The sequence below is a fragment of the Pezoporus occidentalis genome, unplaced genomic scaffold (genome assembly GCF_034315485.1).
Source record: "Pezoporus occidentalis ecotype Australia unplaced genomic scaffold, CSIRO_AGI_Poc_V1 ctg94, whole genome shotgun sequence".
Taxonomy (NCBI): Eukaryota; Metazoa; Chordata; class Aves; order Psittaciformes; family Psittacidae; genus Pezoporus; species Pezoporus occidentalis.
Genome location: NW_026916304.1, coordinates 2,088,820 through 2,099,494, shown reverse-complemented (window position 1 = coordinate 2,099,494; position 10,675 = coordinate 2,088,820). Strand labels below are relative to the sequence as shown.

General features: G+C 38.5%; 1 pseudogene; it reads left to right on the top strand.

Moving 5' to 3' along the window:
- Window positions 1–9,181: 9,181 nt before the first annotated feature.
- On the top strand, window positions 9,182–9,300 carry LOC134157349 (5S ribosomal RNA; annotated as a pseudogene).
- The last annotated feature ends 1,375 nt before the right edge of the window (window positions 9,301–10,675 follow it).

The window sequence follows — 10,675 nt, the reverse complement described above, 5'->3', positions numbered from 1 at the left end:
TATTTTAGCCCACTGAAATATTCCGGGGGTCAGAGCTTTACAGATATGTAGCGGTATGAAGCTTCCACTGAAACAAGAATGTGTCAGAAATTTGAATGTCTTTGACGAACTGCGTTTATTGACTGAACATGGTCAGTAGTGTTCATATACTTTTAAGAAGCTGTATCAGAAGGATGCCTGGTACAACAAAACAGATTTATTTTGTCTTATTATTCAGATACTTATGTGGAAAAAAAAGCCAAGTATTTTGGACAATAGCAGCCTAGGAGAACTTTGTTACATCTAGAAATTGAAAGCTTTGTCTAAGAGGAATTGAAGGCCATTCCTAGAGTATATAGAACAAATAACCTTCATTTTCTTGTCGAAAGGCAGAGACTGTTCATCTCCAAATCCATGAAAGATATTGACAATGTAAAGCTATGCTAGGAACCACGTTCGCAATGACTCACCTTAAAATAAAACAAATGCTAACCAAAGCACGATAATGATACAGCATAAAGAACAGGTTATTAGGTGACCATTAATCTTCACCCAAAAGTTAAACATAAGAATTAAATTTGAGCTGACTTATATATTCAGATGCCATATCTGTAAATGAAAAACAATTATACTGATCCTACTAGGGAACTGTGTACATGAGCTCACCAGTGTTTACAGCTCACGGGGAAGCTGGCCGACCCCGTGGGCCAGCATTACTCTCACATGTACTGCAGTGCAGTTCAAACAAACCTGCCTTTCTGAATTAGGCACTCAGATAACATCCTCAGGGTAGCAGCCTTTACCCTGCAGAGGTGTTTTCTAAACCTCAGCTGACCTTCATTGAGAAAACACTCCCAAAGCAAATCAGGTAGGATACATTTTCAGGTGCTGTTTATATTTGTTTTGGGGGGTTGGTGGAGTTTTGTATCTTGCTTGGGTTTTTTTTGGCTTTTGGGGATCTGGGGTTTTTTTAGTTGTACAGAAAATGTATTTGAGGTCTAATCAGTTCTCTATCTCTTTAAGAAAAAGAGTGAAAAAAATATCAGGTTATCACTAAACCGCATGAAATAGTCTGCTGTCTTGTACTTTCCCAGATATTTGCTGATCACAGAAATATCCACTCTCCCTTTCTCAGTTCCTCTTTTTGTGCATATGACAAATGCTGGCACGCAGGCTGCCCAAAGGGAATAGTATATCATCTCCGGAAAGTTGTTAACATAAGACTGAGCATGTACCATGCCATTATTATGACAGCTTGCTCTGAAACAGAAGAGACAAGCAGAACAGAGGGAAAGCACACAGGTCTTGTTTCTACCACATATATCTGCTGTTTATTGCTGAATATAAAGCTTACTACGACCTAGAATGTAGAAAACTGACAAAGCACAGAGCACTTCAGCAATTAAGTTTGCTCTGCCTGGTTTTGCCCATTTTCATCACTGACAATTAGCAACCATCTTGTTTACTGGCTTCCAAACAATTAAATTCAATCAAAATACTTGTCACAGAAATGTCTTGTGTGACACTTAGCTATTCCCCTCCTCTGAACTGTGGGATCATTTGGATATGACTTACAGAGATTTCCTGTATTGCAACAAACAGTAAGCTACGGCAAGAATCTATTTACTTTATGTTGTTTGAAGTGGTAAACCTAGATGAAACACAACTAGCAAACTTTGCCATGTCATTTAGTTACATTATTTCTATTTCTCCTTAATTCTCCTGCTTCTTTATATTCTCACTTCATAGAATTAGCCTGGAAATACTTGAAACCACATGACTGTCATAGATATTTTAAATAAAGTACTAATGATTTATTGTTTCCATTAGCTGCTTGAGTATCTTCCCCAGAGCGACCACTAAGGCCTTGAAATACTCAAGAACTCTTTTTGCTCTCAGGTTGCCCATTTCTATCACAGCTATTCCCTGCTCCTTCCTCAGCACTACGGCAATCTCATTAGTCTCTGGTATTCCTTGCCCTCATTCTTTAATAGCCCCCTAAGAGACGTTAATTTGTAATTTTCTTTCTACCTCTTTCATAATTAAACTGGAGAACCCATGTCTTCCATTCTGATTCCATAAAACCAAGAATGGTAAAAGCACAGTGTTTCTCCCCTGTTAATTTATCTAACTTATCTTCTACCTTTTGGTATTTTAATAACTGGGTTGATACATATGTTTGACCTATGGTCAGGGCAATCAGCCGTTTCTTGACCATTTGTCAATTTGCTAATAAACAACATATGTTTGTACATTTTATAAATAACTTCAATGCAAGGGTTTCCCTGGGTTGGGATAGAGGGCCTAGTCAGAAGAGCAGAGTTAGTTTCAAAAGACAGGGCAGCCAGAAAGCCCCTTGTGCTCTTATTAGGACACCTGGCTTAGGCGTAAGAGAAGGCCAGGTCATTTCCTCACAGGAATCCAGGAAGGTCATGGAGACAACTGTCCCTTTCAGGTCACTACCTAGCTAAGGTCCCTAATAAATGCTAGCATTTATTTTGTGATCACTATCTTTCTCTCTTTTGTGTCTTTGGCACAAATGTTTGTTTTGTTGAGAAAGACAACAGCTAGACAGGAATATATTTTACTTAATGAGAGTCTTCCAGTTAATTCTGGAGGACACTTAAATCAAACCAGTTCCGAAAATGACATTTCAGACATTGAAAAAAAAAAGGCTGAGTTTAAAACATTATACTACATCACTGGCTTTTTGGTTTTGTTTGTTAATCTCCTAGTAGTATAAAGACAGCAATCAAATGTCAGAAAAAGAGTACAGCCAGATGCCAAAAAGGATCTCTGCAAAAAGACCGTATCAGACTGGTAATATTATGTGCATTCTTTTTCTTTTCCCCCTCCTTTTTATCTTACACATTGTCCATAGACTATAATATTTGTAAGTTCTACAGAAGGAGGAAGAAGAGTATTCAAAATGCTGAAGTATTCATGCTGTGTTACTACTGGGTTCAGCAGTAGCAGTCATTTTTCTCCTCCTTGGTAGCTGGTGCAGTGCAGCGTTTTGACTTTCAGCTCGGGAACAGAGCTGATAACAATGATGTTTTGGTTTGGCCAAGGACTTTGTGAGCCTCATGCTCTGCCAGGGAGGAGCGGAAGCCAGGAGGAAGCAGAGACAGGACACCTGACCCAAACTGACCAAAGAGGTATTCCATACCACAGCACGTCATGCCCAGGATGTAACTGGGAGTTAGCCGGAAGGGCTGGGAGGCTGCAGGGTTGGAGGAGGCATGGGTCAGTGCTTGGTCGGGCTGGGGGGGCGAGCTATTGGTCAGCTGGTGGTGAGGTGTTGAATTCTCTTCCCTTGTTATTTCCTTTATCATTATTAGTGTTGGTGGTAGCAGTAGTGATTTGTGTTATACCTTAGTTACTAAACTGTTCTTATCTCAACCCGTGGGAGCTGCCTTCTTTTCGATTCTCCTCTCCGTCTCTCTGGGAGTAGGGGGAGGGCAAGAAGGTGGGGAAGTGAGTGAAAAAGTTGCTTGACTGGGTTTAAACCACAACAACAGTATTAATCAATTCTTACTAATACAGTTTCTTTAATGTATGCTTGCTCATCTTCATGAAACACTAACTTCTTTTCTTTAAAAAAAAAAATATTAGAGAGTAGTGTTTTTATTGTATTAGTATTTTTGATTGGTATTTTTCACTATGAGGGTGCTGAGGCACTGACAGAGGGTGCCCAGAGAAGCTTTGGCTGCCCCATCCCTGGCAGTGTTCAAGGCTCTAGTGTGAGGCGTCCCTACCTGTAGCAGGGGGTTGGAACTGGATGAGCTTTATGGTCCCTTCAACCCAAACCATTCTGTGATTCAACTAAGAAAATTCACTAAACTGAATGTTTCTAAGGTATTCTTACCACTGTAAATAATTTACTGAAATAAGAAAATTACTATTTCATCAAAATTTTTGTGCAACACAACCAGAACAGGACAGAGGTAGTGTGTCCGAACTGGAGGATGACCTGTTGCCACCCTTCTGGCAATTCTACAGGCATTATATAGTTATAAAATTTGCATAGTGACCCTTTTTACTCCAGTAGATTTCTCACCTATTAGGCACCCTGGTTATTAAATGCTCATTTTCATGCTTCCTGCACATACAGACAAAAAAAATGTCCAACAACAAGGCTTATCTTGTTACTTCTTGCTACTTCACAAAGTCTTTCACATGAAAAGTGATATGAAAAGGAAAGGGGGTACAGTGCAAAATCGTACATAATTCAGCATTTAAGCTTATTCAGGTGAGCGTTGTTTTGATTTTTTGGTTGGGCTTTTGGGGGGGGGGGGGGATGTCCTTTTTTACAGAACCTTTAAAAAATTCCATCTGTCAGGTAAAGTCACTGCTCTCACAAACTATTAGCCTGTAGCTATTTTTTTGTCTGAGATTCTGGAACCTTTTTAAAGAATTTGATTCCTTTACATCCATTACTTAGCAATTATCTACCTTTGACCTGACATGCAAAGAAAGCAAGCTGAAAAGCTTGTGGCACGTCAGTGTTTTATAGCAGAAATGTGCTTGAGAATGTCTACAGTATAAATCCCTATAAGGAATGGTGTTGGTACAGATGTGCTGATGGACTTGTGTCCCCTAATATGAAAGAAAAAACCCAAACACTCAATTAGCACATGTTTCAACAGAGTCTTTTCACTATTTAACTTGGTTTGAACCGTTTCTAAATGAAATACTGCATGCAAGCAAAACCATGTACTTGTTGCCCTTGTTTTGACCTTTTAATTACCTTGCACTGCTCAGAAGACAATTTGCACTGAAACAGAAGCTAATTTGAAACACTGATGAAGGACTCCCTGCCTTCCTGCCTACAAAAAGGGTGATATTGTAACCTGGATAAATAGCTTATTGGAAAAAAAAAAACAAACCCCAGGTTTGCACTCCAAACCAAGTGCTATGTTTTGTGGAAACAATATGAAAAAATTAGAGAAATTATGCAGAGATTTGTTTCTTCTTCCCTTGGAGATTATAAATACCCTGAGGCATCTCATTTTTACCAAGTGTTTGCTGTCAAGAAGCAATGAAGTGCAAATGGAAGCCAACTGAATTTAGCAATTTGTTTACCCAGGAAGACAACAGCTGGAGAAAAACTGAGTATTTGAATAATTAGCCAGTCACATTAGATAAGTAATAAACTGGTGTATGATCTAACATTATAATAAGGAGACTTGATTGGGGGATTGTAGAGAATTAGTAATTGTCTTCGCTGAGAATCAAGGAATTTGTTTCACCTTATCTAAGGATGCCGGAAACCAAACTTTCCAAAATATCAGGTCCTGACTGTATTTTTTTTTTTCCCCAAACCCTCAGCCAATACAGGCTTTACATTTTTTTACTTCAATATTCAGAAGCCATTCTGGTATAGCCACTAGCCTCTATTTTCTCCAAAAACAAAGCTTTATAAAGAGGAATTATTTAATTATTAGATATTATGTATCTGGAGAAATTCAAGTTCATGTTCTCAAGCATGTATCACTTTGATACCTTTTTTCTAAATTAGCTCTTGGGAATTATTAAGTTTGAATAAAACATAAAAAAAAATCAATTTACCCACAAAGAAATAGTGAAGAATTCTAGTATGTTGTGCACCTCAATTATTTACTACCCACTGATACATACAAGGGACAGGAAAAAGAAATTATTTATTCGTTATAATGTCTGCATACAAAATGTGTAATTCAAAACCTGCTGCAGCAAGTAGAAAGCTTCTGGATGCCATCACTGGCTTTCAAACTAGACTCTGTCTTGCAGAGTGACTCTTATGTACAGCTCAGTAGCTTTTTAATGTTAGGTGAACTCAACTGAAATCAGTTCTACAATATGTTATTTTAGACCTTTGGCTAAAGTGACAAATTTTCTTGATACATGATTAGAAAATATCAGAACTAGAGGCACAAAAATCTGAAAATCATTCAGAGGAGACTGTAGAAATTACTACAGGACAAACATTCTGAAGAAAATAATTGTTTCCCAACCCATACAACAATATGCTTTGGACTGATTTATCTGAGTAACAGTGACTCATCATGACTGGATAAATTAGAGGCTGAGGAGCAGCCTCAGTTGGAGACCACCCTTTAGTCCTCAAATGTAAGGACTGAATTTGAGACACAATCTCTTTTTGTATGTAATAGAATGAATCTTGCCATCATATTATATTGATTTATGCTCTTAAAATTTCTATTAAAATTACTTTTGTTAACATCTGTAACAGTGATTCTTTCAGCCATCCTGAACACTGTTTTGCAACACCTTCTTGGCCACTTGGGATCAAAGGACACTAAACTGAGTTCATTTTCCTATTTCTGTTCAGTTTGCTATTTTGCATAGTCATACAAGAGAGAAAGACCTAATAATACGCTGGAATGCATTAGGTCAAAGTTACTGCTGTGAAAACTTGGATGTTTTCTCAGCTGTTCCATCTCACCATCAGCCCAAATGTTCTCCTATTCCAAACACCCCACAGCTGAAAAATCACAGGGGGCGAGGGTGGGAAGAGCATCAAAAATTGCTATTTCCAGGCTTGGAAAAGGTCCCAGGAAGCAAGTCTCACATCTGCGTTGAACTAAGAAATGCTAGTCCATTCTTTCTTCTAATATATAATTACAGTCCTTGTTATTACTGTTGTTGCATCTTCTGAACTGATTACCAGCACTTTGGGTTTTGTCTGAAGATGCAGTCCTATGTGTCTGACAAATGCTACATAAACATTAGATATCTCGGAGCAGACAATACTGAACTTGTCTGTTTGGAAGGAATAACTTAAGCAATGTTGTGTTTACAGAAAAGAACCATAGAATCATGCGAGTTGGAAAAGACCTTTAAGATCAGAGTCCAACTGCAAACCCAGCACTGCCAAGTCCACCACTAAACCATGTCCCTAAGTGCCATATCTGCATGTCTTAAATTACTCCAACTCAACCACTTCCCTGAGCAGTTTGCTTCAATGCTTAACAAGTCTTTCAGTGAAGAAATTTTCTCCTAATATCCAGTCTAAAACTCCCCCACAGCAGGGGGTTGGTAAATAAATGATATGTGAAATGTATAAAATATGAAGCAAACTAAACTTTCCAATGTTAGTTCTGCTCCAACTGAATTATTCATTGTGAATCATATTCTTGTGACTTTAGCCCTCTCTATCACAAGTTCTTCAGGAATTGACCATAATTTTATTAAACATTCATTACCAGCTAGTATTTGCTGAATATTTTATGTCAACAAATTTCGGTCCTTGGGATGCTTGTAAAATCTTCACCTCAATACCATACTACTCTGTTGTTTCTGGAATATTTGTCCAACCTAGGTGTCCAACACTTACAGTTTCTAGTGTTCTGACTGGATAACTAAAATTGTTTAAACAAGAGAATAACATATGAGGAACACTGAACAGTAAATAACGAAGCACCAGAGCAGGTATGGGTGCAAAAGAAATTAGGTAAATAGTTAAGTCATAGGCATAAGAATGGAACACTGATAGGCTGAATTTAATCACTGCTCCATTTGACAGTCATTTGGTATATTTATGTCAATACACTTTATTTCAGACTTGTTAAGGAACTTCAAGCTGTATTTTCAAAGGTACTCACATATCTTAAGATAAAAACAAGGTCAAGAAAGGATATACATATGCATATAAATCACCTGATTTAAAGATTTTTTGAAAAAGCCCATTTGATGCCTTTTTTTATCACCAAACATCTAAGCAAGTTTAAAGAAACCAGCGTTTTTGTGAGTCCCACACCTCATTCCCTTAATTCTTCATATTTGACGATTAATAAAAGTTCTATTGAGCTTATTTGGAGAATTTAGTTAACTCCTGCATAGACAGGATGAACACTGGGTCTTGATCCACTATAGACTGGACACACTAATCCATGTCACTGACGGCCTCGTCTCCACGGTGTGTGAACACTTGCAGGGACGGTGACTCCAGCCTTTTTTTCTCCAGACTAAACGCCCCCGGGTCCCTCACTCGTTCGCCATCATACTTGTGCTCCAAGAAATTCCCCAGCGCCACTGCCCATATATATACAGAAGAGTTCATTCCTAACACTTGTAGAAATTTATTACCTTTTTTCCTTTCAGATAATTTACTGTGCTTATCACACTAATACATACCATCTCTGGACACCAGGACAAACACCATCTTCTACCATTCATTTTGTTACTCTCTCAGACACCTCAATTACCTTTGTTTAGACTGATTATTAAATGATGGAAGAATTTATTTGTAAAGAAATTAATGGATTTACAAAAGAAAATAACTGCAATGAATACTATTTGTAAAATATTATTCCCCAATCCACAGCATTAATTAGCTGCAAACATTATCCCGCTCTAAATATTCTTGCAGATCTTTGTAACAACATGACAGTATTTACTGACTATGAGTATGTTCACCATACTCACAAATCTGTACTGCATCTCAAAAAAAAAAGAGCATCAGCACCTTTGCAAGGGAATTTTCTTGAGGTGAAGAGAAGGGAATTAGCTTAGACCCATTCTGGGTGTTCACCTGCTTTATGGCATGAGAAGGAAGAGCCAGATGGCTACCCTTGATTAGTTGCCTAATATTACTTGGTTTAGGTGGGAAAAGCCCATTCTAAAACCTGCATGTATAAGCAGCAACTTCCATTTGTGGCCACCAAAAATAATTGCTTTGTTTCATGTTTGTTTTCCCAAGTATGGGTTATGCGTGATGGAGCCCCGCTTTTCTGGATATGGCTGAACATCTGCTTCTGATGGGAAATGGTGAATGAATTCCTTGTTTTGCTTTGCTTGCATGCACAGCTTTTGCTTTGCCTGTTAAACTGCCTCTATCTCAAGCCATGAGTTTTCTCACTTTTCCTCTCTCCCCATACCACCGGGGAGGTAGTGAGCAAGTGGCTATCTGGTGTTCAGTTACCAGCTGGGGTTAAACCACAACAATGTTATCACAGTTTCTTATTAAATTGCCTAAAATAATTAATTTTTTAGGCACTGTTTTGTCCCAAGTGACCCTCATTAATTCAGTAACAGATTTACTATTGACTCAAATGGGAGCAGAGTTGGACCTATACAGCACAGATATTATTTTCTTTGTCTAATACTTCTTTACAATATACACCAGAGAAAGCAATTGAGTGTTCCTTTTCTGACAACAAAAATCCATGGGTTTAATTCCTGTTTGAAAAAAAAAAAAGCCTACGGCCACACCACCCTGAAAATGCCTGATCTTGTCTGATCTCGGAAACTAAGCAGGGTCAGGCTCGATTAGTACTTGGATGGGAAACCGCCTGGGAATCCTGGGTGCTGTAAGCTTTTTTTTTTTTTTTAAATTCCAAAGCACTGGAGGGGCCCACTGACCTAGATACTTGCCCGTACTGTCCCACACACCCTACCACTCATGACTGTCCAGCCCCAGGGAAAATCTCTTGGTCCTCCTATATCGTCGTTTAACCCCAGACAAGACCCAAACCTGACTCTGCTTAACTTTTGAAATCAGACGAAATGGTCATGGGCAAAATACACTCTGTATGCATGCCAACATGGTGATCCCCATCACAATCAGCAAACAAGTCTCAACAGCATTAAAAGGGTGTCCTTCCTGGTAACTCCCAGTTACCTCCCTGGGCATGACTTGGTGTGGTATGGAATACCTTTTTGGCTAATTTGGATCAGGTGTCCTCTCTCTGTTTCCTCCCGGCTTCCCCTCCTCCCTGGCAGAGCGTGAGGCTCACAAAGTCCTTGGTCAGGGTAAGCATTACTTAGCAACAACTAAAAACATCAGTGTTATCAGCACTGTTCCCAGGCTGAAAGTCAAAACACAATACTGCACCAGCTACCAAGCAGTAGAAAAATTGACTGCTACTGCTAAACCAAGGACAGTATACTATCCCCATGAAATTCAGTAAATTCCATAAACATGACTAAAGAAGGAATATGGCCTCATACACCTGCATCAAGCAATCAGTTGAGACAGAAGTCTGTAGAGTTCACAGTTCTTCATTTTTAATGAACTAGTCATGACACTAGCATAAAGCAGGTGTGAGGAGTCTGGGATTAGAACTTGTCACCCATTGGAACCCCAGACTAACACGGATCAGTAACACTTCTTCTTTTCAGACTTAATCAGTTGCTTAAGCCAATGAACATGATTCACCTTAAATAAATCTCCTGACAACAATAAATTACTTGAAACAAGTCCATTATCCATTGCATTAGCATTCAGGGATCACTTAAAAAATGTTAGCTAGAAGAAAGCAGAAACTAAATTTTTGTAAGTTTGAATATAACAAAGTTAATTGTTTAGCACAAACACAAAAACACCACTTGTGCTGCAACTTCAGTCTGCCAGTATCCACAAGCAAACATAGGGATAGTTCTACAGAAGTAACTCCCTAAGCAGGTGAAAAGATTCTGCTCCCATCTAATACTTCCTCTTCAGAGTACTATACATGGAGATATAACAATTGGGTGCCAGTATGGTCTGCCTAAGAAAAAGATCTCAAAACAGACTTAGAAAACACAAGGAAATAAGTACACTCTTTTCAGAGGCTCTTTAAAGAAAGTCTTAATCTCTGAGAATTTTTGACTTCTTCTAACAGGAAAATGGAGAATTCTTCTGTAAAAAAAAAGTTCTACAAGCATAATGATTACCTGACAACATACAAATCATACTGCAGTCATTTAAGTC